This window comes from Lutra lutra, chromosome 1 (assembly GCF_902655055.1).
Source record: "Lutra lutra chromosome 1, mLutLut1.2, whole genome shotgun sequence".
Taxonomy (NCBI): domain Eukaryota; kingdom Metazoa; phylum Chordata; class Mammalia; order Carnivora; family Mustelidae; genus Lutra; species Lutra lutra.
Window position 1 is genome coordinate 57,401,376 of NC_062278.1, and position 12,450 is coordinate 57,413,825.

Genomic DNA, 12,450 nt, shown 5'->3' on the forward strand with positions numbered 1-12,450 from the left:
GATGACTGTTTCAATCTCCTTACTGGTTATGGGTCTGTTCAGGCTTTCTATTTCTTCCTGGTTCAGTTGTGGTAGTTTATATGTCTCTAGGAATGCATCCATTTCTTCCAGATTGTCAAATTTGTTGGTGTAGCATTGCTCATAGTATGTTCTTATAATTGTCTATATTTCTTTGGTGTTCGTTGTGATCTCTCCTCTTTCATTCATGATTTTATTTATTTGGGTCCTCTCTCTTTTCTTTTTGATAAGTCTTGCCAGTGGTTTTTCAATCTTATTAATTCTTTCAAAGAACCAGCTCCTAGTTTCGTTGATTTGTTCTATTGTTTTTTTGGTTTCTATTTCATTGATTTCTGCTCTGATCTTTATGATTTCCCTTCTCCTGCTGGGTTTAGGCTTTCTTTGTTGTCCTTTCTCCAGCTCCTTTAGGTGTAGGGTTAGGTTGTGTATTTAAGAACTTTCTTGTTTCTTGGGAAAGGCTTGTACCGCTATATATTTTCCTCTCAGGACTGCCTTTGTTGTGTCCCACAGTTTTTGAACCATTGTGTTTTCATTATCATTTGTTTCCATGAATTTTTTCAATTCTTCTTTAATTTCCTGGTTGACCCATTCATTCTTTAGAAGGATGCTGTTTAGTCTCCATGTATTTGGGTTCTTTCCACATTTCCTCTTGTGATTGAGTTCTGGCTTCAGAGCATTGTGGTCTGAAAATATGCAGGGAATGATCCCAATCTTTTGATACCGGTTGAGACCTGATTTAGGACCGAGGATGTGATCTATTCTGGAGAATGTTCCATGTACACTAGAGAAGAATGTGTATTCTGTTGCTTTGGGATGAAATGTTCTGAATATATCTGTGATGTCCATCAGTCCAGTGTGTCATTTAAGGCCTTTATTTCCTTGTTGATCTTTTGCTTGGATGATCTGTCCATTTCAGTGAGGGGAGTGTTAAAGTCCCCTACGATTATTGTATTATTGTTGATGTGTTTCTTTGATTTTGTTATTAATTGGTTTATATAGTTGGCTGCTCCCACGTTAGGGGCATAGATATTTAAAATTGTTAGATCTTCTTGTTGGATAGTTCCTTTGAGTATGATATAGTGTCCTTCCTCATCTCTTATTATAGTCTTTGGCTTAAAATCTAATTGATCTGATATAAGGATTGCCACTCCTGGTTTCTTCTGATGTCCATCAGCATGGTAAATTGTTTTCCACCATCTCACTAAATCTGGAGGTGTCTTCTCGTCTAAAATGAGTTTCTTGTAGGCAACATATAGATGGGTTTTGTTTTTTTATCCATTCTGATACCCTGTGTCTTTTGATTGGGGCATTTAGCCCATTAACATTCACGGTAACTATTGAGAGATATGAATTTAGTGCCATTGTATTGCCTGTAAGGTTACTGTTACTGTATATTATCTCTGTTCCTTTCTGATCTACTGCTTTTAGGCTCTCTCTTTGCTTAGAGGACCCCTTTCAATATTCCCTGTAGAGCTGGTTTGGTGTTTGCAAATTCTTTCAGTTTTTGTTTGTCCTAGAAGCTTTTAATCTCTCCTTCTATTTTCAATGATAGCCTAGCTGGATATAGTATTCTTGGCTGCATGTTTTTCTCGTTTAGTGCTCTGAATATATCATGCCAGCTCTTTCTGGCCTGCCAGGTCTCTGTGGATAAGTCTGCTGCCAATCTAATATTTTTACCATTGTACGTTACAGACTTCTTTTCCCGGGCTGCTTTCAGGATTTTCTCTTTGTCACTAAGACTTGTAAATTTTATTATTAAGTGATGGGGTGTGGATCTATTCTTGTTGATTTTGAGGGGTGTTCTCTGAACCTCCTGGATTTTGATGCTTGTTCCCTTTGCCATATTAGGGAAATTCTCTCCAATAATTCTCTCCAATATACCTTCTGCTCCCCTCTCTCTTTCTTCTTCTTCTGGAATCCCAATTATTCTAATGTTGTTTCATCTTATGTTGTCACTTATCTCTCGAATTCTCCCCTCATGGTCCAGTAGCTCTTTGTCCCTCTTTTGCTCAGCTTCTTTATACTCTGTCATTTGGTCTTCTATATTGCTAATTCTTTCTTCTGCCTCATTTATCCTAGCAGTGAGCGCCTCCATTTTTTATTGGACCTCATTAATAGCTTTTTTTAATTTCAACTTGGTTAGATTTTAGTTCTTTTATTTCTCCAGAAAGGGCTTTTTTATCTCCCAAGAGGGTTTCTCTAATATCTTCCATGCCTTCTTTGAGCCTGGCTAGAACCTTGAGAATCGTCATTCTGAACTCTATATCTGACATATTACCAATGTCTGTATTGATTAGGTGCCTAGCCTTCGGTACGGCCTCTTGTTCCTTTTTTTGTGGTGAATTTTTCCGCCTTGTCATTTTGTCCAGATAAGAGTATATGAAGGAGCAAGTAAAATACTAAAAGGGTGCAAAGACCCCAGGAAAATACGCTTTAACCAAATCAGAAGAGATCCTTTCAGAAAGTGGTTGATTTTCTGTTTCTAGTATTACTGTTCTTCTTCTCTTCTATCTCCCGTTGGATTTGTGGGTATTTGCAATCTTTAGATAAGCCATCTAGCTGATCTCCTGCTACCTGAAATAGTCTCAACCTGCTACTTCTCCGCCATCTTGACTCCTCCCTCCAGTAATTGCCAAATTCTGTACATTAAGTATAGTCCTTGAGACTCTGAAGATAATACCATTCAATCCAACTGGCATAAAACCCTCCAGGTTGGGGTCCTAAGAGTCTCCCAAATTTCGGTGGAACCTCCAAATGTTGTGCCCCAGTTTTCGAGTCCGAGAGTCCACCAAGGAGTCAAGCACCGATGAAATCACATGAGGCTTTATTTGAGAAGCTTAAGCTTGGGCCCAAGTATACCTGACACAGCAGAGCAGGGACTTGGACCAACCATAAGAGACTCTTAATCTCACAAAACAAACTGAGGGGGGGTGGGGGGAAGGGGGGTCGGGAGAGGGTGGTGGGGTTATGGACATTGGGGAAGGTATGTGGTATGGTGAGTGCTGTGAAGTGTGTAAACCTGGCGATTCACAGACTTGTACCCTGGGGCTAATAATACATTATATGTTTATAAAAAAAAATTTTAAGGGGTGCCTGGGTGGCTCAGTGGGTTGGGCCTCTGCCTTTGGCTCAGGTCATGATCTCTGGGTCCTGGGATTGAGTCCCACATTGGGCTCTCTGCTCAGTGGGGAGCCTGCTTCCCCCTCTCTCTCTGCCTGCCTCTCTGCCTACTTGTGATCACTCTCTCCCTCTGTAATATAAATGAACAAAATCATTAAAAAAAAATTTAAATTATTAAAAAAAAAAGAAGACCTTAGGCTTTGATTGCAACCACCTGAATAATCCACCATGCTCTCCCCAATGTCCTTCACCTTAACCAAATCTGTAAAATCCTTGTTGCCATGTAAGTCCACCTACTCATATAGCTGAGGATTAAGAAGTGGACATCTTCAGGGGTCATTATTCTGCCTGCCATACTTCAGCTTCCAGCAGTCCCTGTCTACTATGTGGCTTTTTCCTTTCTTGCTGTTTTTTTAGCACACTATACAAAAGTCCTTGTTTGTTTATTTACCTATAATTTATTATTATATATTTCTTTATTAGGTGAAAATCCCCCTCCCCCCATTTCCTCTATACTATTCTATATTCTGGAGAATAAGAATTTTATCTACCTTTATCACAGCAGCATCCCTAACCCCTGGAGTGGCAACGGGCACAGCATAGGCACTCAGTGAATTCTTTTTGAGTGAATAAGTAAACTCTGCCTTGGTGATTGACGTTAAACTTTAAAAAGGACATGCTGCCTAATTCAAGTCCTAAAGATAAGTAAGGAGATTATCAAGTGAACTTTACAGCATGTGCAGGAGAGAGCAGAATCATAGGAGAATGACAACACTGCTCTTGAAGGAGTAGCCAAGGATGAGAGGCTGCAAAAAAATGAGTCAGAGGCAAATCACCAAAATCTTTTCAGACTTCATCTTGCATGTAATGAGAGTCATTGAAGGATTTTATCTGGGGGAGTAATTTGATTGGCTCAGCAGTTAGAAAGATACTATGCCATCGGTGTCATTGTCAAAGATTATATGGAGGAAGTCCAAATGAGAAGCTAGGAAGTGAGTTTTGTCCTATCTTCGAAGGTTTTCACTGATGAATCTGATGAATGAATGCCAAAGTGTTAAGAGACAACTGTTAGTAGAAAATCCATTTCTTCTTGCAGGTAATGTGTATTATAGTAGTTGACTGTTAGAGATAATTTTCTTCTTTCCTGTGGCAACTGGGCAAGAATTGGGAAGCATATTAGGTTGCCTTCTTTAGACTTTATTGAAATCATAAAGAGGACAGGTTATATAAGAACCCACTACTATTAAAAAAAAAAAAAGATTCAGTTTTATATGTTCCAGTCTAGCAATGTCATCCAAAGTTATATTTGGCAAGACATTCCAGATGTCTTTTTCTCATTTGCTTCAACCATACAATGGTCTAATCAAAACAAAACAACACTGCTGTATAAAGCCAGCTTACAACAGCTTATAACAAGTGGTAAGGGAGAGAGAAGAGAGTCAAAGATGACAGCACAGTTTCAAATGTGGATGACATGGGTAATGTGGTTTCAAAAACAGAATGGAGAGATGACAGCAGGAAACTCTGATAGGTTCATGAGGTCGGGAGATGATGTGTTTGGTTTCAAACATTTTGTTTCATGCTCCAATCTCATTTCATGCTACTACTCAGATCATAGTAAGCACAAACACAGGTGTTAGATTTGGGGAGCTCTAGATGCACTTCTTAATCAAAGATTTTTGTATGAAAAACAATCCACTAGTGCTACTCTGGCAAAAGCAAAACAGGCAAGACACTAAACAAGTACATAAAAAAAAACCAAGGTTTTTGATAAGTAGCAAAACCTTTACTTTGCCTCTTTCCTCTTGTCTCTCATTTCCCGAGTGATTGATTTTGCAAATTTCATAAAATACATGAAAATTCAAATATTAATAGTTTTGGATCCTATTCTATTCTATTCTATTCTATTCTATTCCTCCTCTATTCCTCTATTTTAAAGGAAATAAGTTGTTTTAAAACAACAGTTTCATAGAAAACACTAAATTTTTATGCAGTTCTTTATCTGAGCAAAATTAATCATGACCTTCCTTATTGTCGATGTTTAAAACTGGCTCATTAATCATGATTGATACATTTTAGGGGACCCAAGTTAGGGAAGAGGATTTAACTACTTCAACTTAAGCACAAAATGATTTTTATAATTAAGGCCTTGCTAGTTGTTTCTGAAGGACTACATGAATTAGTGATGATCTGAGAAAAACAAGAACAATGAAAGAACCGCATATATTGAATACTGGCAAGGATGGTGAACAACAGAGACTTATTCATTGTTGATGGGAAGCCAAAAGGGTACAACTACACTGGAAGACAGTTTGACAGTTTCTTTTTTTTTTTTTAATATTTACTTATTTTTTCCAGAGAGAGAATGTGCATGTGAGTGGGCATGAGGAGGAGGAACAGAGGGAGAGAATCTTCAAGCAGACCTCCACTGAATGCAGAGCCTGGTGCGAGGCTCAATCTCATGACCCATGAGACCATGACCTGAGCCAAAACCAAGAGTCAGACGCTCAACCAGCTGAGCCACCCAGGTGCCCCTTGACAGTTTCTTACAAAGCTTACACATGGTCTTATTACATGATCCAGCAAGCGTGCTTGTAGGTATTTTCCCAAATTAAAAACTTGTATCTACATGAAAATCTGCATATGAATGTTTATAGCAGTATTATTCATAATATCCCCAGACTGGAAACAACTGAGATTTCTTTGATGGGTGAATGGATAAACAAGCTGTGGTACATATACAAAGTAGAATATAATTCAGCAATAAAAAGATATGACCTATCAAGCCATGAAAAGTCATGGACAAATTTTAAATGCATATAGCTAAGTCAAAAAATCCAGTGTGAAAAGACTACATGTTGCATTATTCCAATTATATGACATAGGAAGATCCACAGTTGCCATAGGTTTGGGGGCAGAGTGGGATAAATTATAAAGCACAGGGGAATTTTAGAAGTTAAAACCATTCTGTCTGATTCTGAAATAGTAGAGAGACATATGACACAATGCATTTGTCAAAACCCATAGAACTATTCTACACAGAGTGAACTTTCATCTAAACCATGTACTTTAGTGAAAAATAATGCATCACCATGGGTTCAGCACTCATAACAAGTGTACCACACAGAGGCAAAATGCGAATAGGGGAAACTCTGTATACAGAGGTGGTGGTCTATGGGAACTAACTCTATATACTATCTCTTCAATTTTCCATAAATCTACAACTGTTCTTTAAAAAAAATGTCTGTTAATTGTTTTTAATGAAAGAGAAAAAAAGCACTACTTTGACATTACAAAATTATGTCAGTATCAATGCCCACCTGCCTTCTAGTAGTGTCTACATGAAGAAAGGGTGATCATATACCTGAACCGCCCAGGATGTCCCAGCTTGCATCAGTTGTTCAGGTGTAATTATTAACTGAGCCTCCCCCATTCTCAGAAATGTTTCATTTGAGATGATAAATTACATGGTCACTGTAGAAATAAAAAGGGAAGTAATGTCTTTTTAACATCTGTCTTTGATGGGAGGAACTGGACTGTGTACTTTCCTTAGTGTCTCATTTAAGCCTCATAATGTTCCCACAAGGATGATTTTGTCTTCCCCAATTTGCAGATGGAAAAGCTGGAGCTCAGAAGCTCATTCTAAGACCATACAATTCATCATTGGCAGATCCTGCAATTACACCTTCATCTCTATGACTGCAGAGCTCATGTGCTTTCTACTGGAGTATGAGAATGCTGGAGAGAAGCCAGGTAATCTCTGAACGTTCTTTCCAGATGCTCTAATTCTTAAAAGAATTCCGTGGTAGTTACGTCTAAGACGCTTGGTACCTCATGGTACTGAGGTCATAGAAAGTAGAGATTATAGGTAAAGAGAACTTTATTCATAAAACTCCTGAGAAATTCCATTAATAGATTATAAAGATGTCACAGTTATTGTCTGTTCCCTCCCTGGGTCACCTGACAATAACATCTGTAACCCATGTTCCCCGTAAGTATGGTCATAGATAGCACCCAGGTCTATTGTCAGGGTAAAGAAAAGCCGTTACTTTGTGCCACCAAACCACTACAGCCAGGAAGGAATTTTGTCCTGTTGCAGGCCAGGGCAGCTCACTATTCTGACTGACTGGAAACAACAAACCAACCTTTTCTGTGTTTAATCTCAATACAGTTGGGCTTGTTTCAAAGACAGCAGTTTCCTGGTCAGGTCTCCCTACACGTCCTTCTCCTTAACTTCCAAATTCTCAAAGGATATCAGCCATTCCAGCCACTTGCCATGCTTCCAAAAAAAAAGCCTACCTAGGGATACTACTTTCGGTTACGACAAAATAACAGTGGCAGCTACTGGATTAAAAGCTCTTTTGTAAAGGATCTCTTCAGAAGATGATCAAATTTCCCTATCTTGGTGGAATTTTTTTCTTTAAGATTTGATTTATTCATTTGAGAGAGGGGCAGAAGGAGAGGAAGAAGCAGACTCCCCACTTAGCAAGGAACCTGATGTGGCATTTTATTCCAGGACACTGGGATCATGACCTGAGCAGAATGCAGATGTTTAATCAACTGACCCACTCAGGTGCCCTTTGCGGGACTTTTAGGAAGTAGGTAATGAACTTTGCTTTTTGTGTGGTGCATTAGGAAGCAAGTGGTATAGTAGATGAAAGCATCATCTCAGGAATCGGACACACCTAGATTGAGTACCAATTCTGCCACTTTTAATTCTGCCAGTATACCTTCATATTACCTATTTCTCTGTTCCTCAGTTTCCCCATGTTGGAAATGGAGGCAATAAAAGTAGCTCTTTTATAGGGTTGTGGGCTTAAATATGGCATATGAGAGACTTAGCCTAACAATGTAAGGCCTATAAGGTTATACAGCAGTTTTTTAAACTGTGTTCTGGGGACTCTTGGGGGTTCCTAAACTCTAGAAGGGGAGCCATGAGGTCTAAACTGTTTATAGTAAGAACATTAGGACATTATTTGCCTTTTCCACTCCCATTCTCACGACTGTAAAATGAAGTTTCAGAAACTACATGTGAGAGATACTGCAACGATAGAATGCAGACACAGATATGAGAAAATCTAGCTGCCTTCTATTAAACCAGATATTAAAGAGATTTGCAAAATTATAAGGCAAATGCCATTCTTCTCAGAATTTTTTTCTTTGGAAAACATAAGTTCTTTTACATACAAAATGTGGTATTTATGTTAACATGTAATGGACTTATTATAATTAAATGGATTAATACAATTTTAAAACATCCCAGTTTTAATTTTGAATACAGTAAATAGCAATGGCCATAACTTACATAATCAAGGCACTCTGAGGTCTTAATCAATTCTTAAGAATGTAAAGGGGGGGCGCCTGGGTGACTCAGTGGGTTAAGCCTCTGCCTTCGGCTCAGGTCATGATCTCACAGTCCTGGGATCAAGCCCCACATCGGGCTCTCTGCTCAGCAGGGAGCCTACTTCCCTCCACTCTCTCTGCCTGCTTGTGATCTCTCTCTCTGTCAAATAAATAAATACAATCTTAAAAAAAAAAAAAAAGAGTGTAAAGGGATCCTGGGACCAAGAAAACTGAGAACCAGTAATCTAGCACAAGCCAGGCACATAGGCATATCCAGGCACTAAATAATTATTGAAGGACCAGCATAGGGCTTGGCTTAGGGTAACTGTTCAATAAATGATAGTCCTATTGTTTCTGGTGATGGTGATATGTTGATGGTAATAATGAAAATCATGATGTGAAGTTTGCTGGGAGCCTTCCACCTGATTGAAGTCAATATAACACTAATTTTTGATGGAAATTTTACCTTGACTTAGGCATGGCAGATGTGAATAAGAGTTTAATGTAATACAAGATTATTTTCAACGTTAGACTCTCTTTCTCTTAGCTTGTTTTTTCCCTGATGAGGATCCTCATTCTCTTTCTACTTGAAGTACTTTGGAATTGAGCCAAAATTCCAAATGCTATGTATAGCACTAGACTGAATGATCTGGAAGTTAGGATCTCCGGGTTCTACAAATTAAAGGGCCATGGTCATATACTCAATATTTTCTATGAAAACTGGATGGGAGAGAACATGCCTTGACAACTTCTCAATAGACTCCATGGTGGGGGCTCCCATCTCCCCAGTCCTCCTCTCAATTTATCCTTCCTCCTGCATGGTCTTGTCCAGCTACTGGAGCATAGATTTTCATGTTGTCTACATACAGTGGTGCAATGGCTCTCCAGGAACAAAAAGAAAAAAATTCCTGGTTGGTAGGTTTTGCTGATTTCCATGGTGTAAATATTCCCGCCAGGTCAGTTTCAAGCTGCTGATGTGATGTTACTCAACTCCACATGGGGATGAGAAGATCTGACAGCTGGTTCAGCTAGTTCCCAGGACACCACTGGTTCCCCATACACCTCTGGTTCTGACTCTGCACTATGATGTTGAGTTCGGCTACTTTCCTGGCTTTTCTAGATTTTTTATTGCGGACCCCACCTTCTCACCCAGTTTTGCTGCCCAGTCCTTGCAGGTGCTCACTGACCTCAGGTCCCAGGATTATCTCCTGCTACTTCTGCTCTTCGTGCTTTAGCTAGCATTGCCACCTTTGGGTCCTGAGAGCCCTACTTCATCCTTCTGCTTATTCATTTGCTCCTCAGTATTTTATGGACAAACTAAAGGCCTTCTTCCTCCATAAAATCTTCTCAGCATACACACAGGTATCATTCATGTCTTTCCCAAAATAATAGGGCATATGGAGGGACAATATCTAATCTTAGTAATGGGGATGTTACTGATCATCCAAAAGACAGCAGTATGGTATCAAGGAAACAGTTCTTTGGCTGCAAAGACAGAACTGCACTCCTAATTCTGCTGCTCTTAATCTGAGTGGTTATGAGCAAGTCACTGTGATGCTCTGAGTCTTGGCTTTCTCATCTGTAAAATGAAGGTCATAAAACACAGGACTTCAAAGAATATTTTCAACTTCTACTATTCTATAATTAAGGTACTTTATATAAACAAAAATCAGAGGAACTGCTCTTATTGTTAAAATTCAAGATCCTTTTGATTTTGAAGTAATTCAGCTTCACCATGTTCTATTTATAATCACCTTTTTGTAATATTTCATGTTAAAAATAATCCTGTTCATCATTAGCCTTCATCTCAATTCCTCTGTAAGATCTACTTCATACCTTTACAACAGATAAAATGATGCATAGGTACTTTTGAAGAGTGGATTAAGCAAATATTAAAGTAATAATTTTTAACTAACTTCATAAAAGTGATTGTGTCAAAAACTTAAAAATGTGAAAGTACCTAGGTAGAAAACTTCTTAAAAAATGAAAGTTTGTGATTCTTAAATATTTTAACATGCTACTGGTGAAGTATTTTCTGTATCACTATACCTTCAAGGTCTAAAAAGAGCTATTAGGAAAAATGATTTGAGAAAATATTTTGTATACACCCAGCTTCATGGGGATTATATGATGATATAATGAGATTAAGTTTTATATTCAATGAGAAAGCTAAACTATGTTCTTTTTTTTTTTAATGTCAGCTTCTTTGAGGTATAACTGGACAAACAGAATTGTAACATATCTGAAGTGTACATCAAGGGCACCTGGGTGGCTCAGCTGGTTAAGCAGCTACCTTCAGCTCAGGTCATGATCTCATGGGTCCTGGGATCAGTCCCCACATTGGGAATCCCTGCTGAGCCGGGAGTCTGCTTTCCCTCTGCCTCTCCCTCTCTCTCTCTCAAATAAATAACTTTTTAAATAAAGTGTAAGGTGCCAGGATGGCTCAGTGGGTTAAGCCTCTGCCTTCAGCTCAGGTCATGATCTCAGGGTCCTGGGACCGAGCCCCACATCCCGCTCTCTGCTCAGCAGGGAGCCTGCTTCCCCCCTCTCTCTGCCTGCCTCACTGCCTGCTTGTGATCTCTCTCTGTGTCAAATAAATAAATAAATATAAAAAATAAAATAAAAAATAAAGTGTACATCATGGTGACTGGATATACATGTACATTGTGGAATGATACTCCTTACTGAGTTAATTAATACATACATCACCTCACATATGTATTTTCCCCCCTTCAGTGAGAACTTTAAGTTCTATCCTCAAGGCAAATTTCAATTGTACATACAATATTATCAACTATAGTCAACATATTATCATTAGATCCTCAGACATTTTTCATCTTATAGCTGAAGGTTGGTACCTTTTACCAAACTCTCCCTATTTCCCCACCCTGGGAACCACGTTCCACTCTGTTTCTATGATTTTGACTTTTTCTTTTAGGTTCTGCATAGTCAAACTATATTCTTAAACAAAACAAATCTCTCATTAAATCCCATAATTCTTCCCTTTATATCTTTCTATTTGGAGATTCCAAAGTTTCTTTTATCATTAAGTCCAAATCTAGCTCCAGTCTTTTTGAAATCTTGTGCTTATTTTCTCCTTGGTCCTGTTAACTCACAGTATGTGGTACAGTCTTTGCAAGGCAAAGAGGTATGTACAACCACTTTTTTGAAAGGTTTGAGCTGGCATTCTGGAATACACAATTTCATCCCTAGGGATGAGCAGAATGACTCAAGCTGATGTTGAATGTAAATTTTCAGCCAGTTTTCTCAGCATGATAGGTAGCAAAATCAAGGAACTACAAGTATATTTACAGGTCACCCATTTCCTTGCAACTTACAGTGTGGTTAGGGACCAGCAGGATCATCAGATCAGTTTGTTCAAAATGCAGAACCTCAGACCTCATCTCAGACTTGCTGACTGATGCTCTACATTTTAACAAGATCCCCAGGTGATTTGCTTTCCTGCAATCTACCACCTCCCACTAAGTGGCAAACCATCCTCTGTGTGAGTGTGTGCAATCACGGGAATTCATTCCTTCTTTCTCCCAAACATCCTAATAAGTATTTACAATTTACTTGAAAACAGTGCTTTTTTTTTTAATAAATATTTTAAAGATTTTATTTATCTGTCAGAGAGAGAGAGAGAGCGAGCGAGCACAGGCAGACAGAATGGCAGGCAGAGGCAGAGGGAAAAGCAGGCTCCCTGGTGAGCAAGTAACCCGATGTGGGACTCGATCCCAGGACGCTGGGATCATGACCTGAGCCGAAGGCAGCTGCTTAACCAACTGAGCCACCCAGGCGTCCCGAAAACAGTGCTTTAATGAGAACTTCGCATTGCTCAAATGAACCACTTGATGTCCAAATTTATTAGTCCAGAATTTTTAGCCAAATGCAAACTGAACCTTTCCATCCTCATTTTCCAGTATTCTTTATATGGTGCCTCTTCTCCAACAAAACGGATCTGTGTCA

General features: G+C 38.9%; 1 long non-coding RNA gene across 3 annotated transcripts; it reads left to right on the top strand.

Moving 5' to 3' along the window:
- Positions 1 to 5,571: 5,571 nt before the first annotated feature.
- LOC125096912 (uncharacterized) lies at positions 5,572 to 10,469 on the top strand. Of its 3 annotated transcripts, XR_007126440.1 has the most exons (4): positions 5,572 to 5,732; positions 6,470 to 6,543; positions 6,752 to 6,891; positions 9,438 to 10,469. It is a non-coding gene; the product is annotated as an uncharacterized LOC125096912 (long non-coding RNA). The 3 variants fall into 3 exon arrangements; XR_007126439.1 differs by lacking the exon at positions 6,470 to 6,543 and having other exon boundaries at positions 5,572 to 5,736; XR_007126438.1 differs by lacking the exon at positions 6,470 to 6,543.
- The last annotated feature ends 1,981 nt before the right edge of the window (positions 10,470 to 12,450 follow it).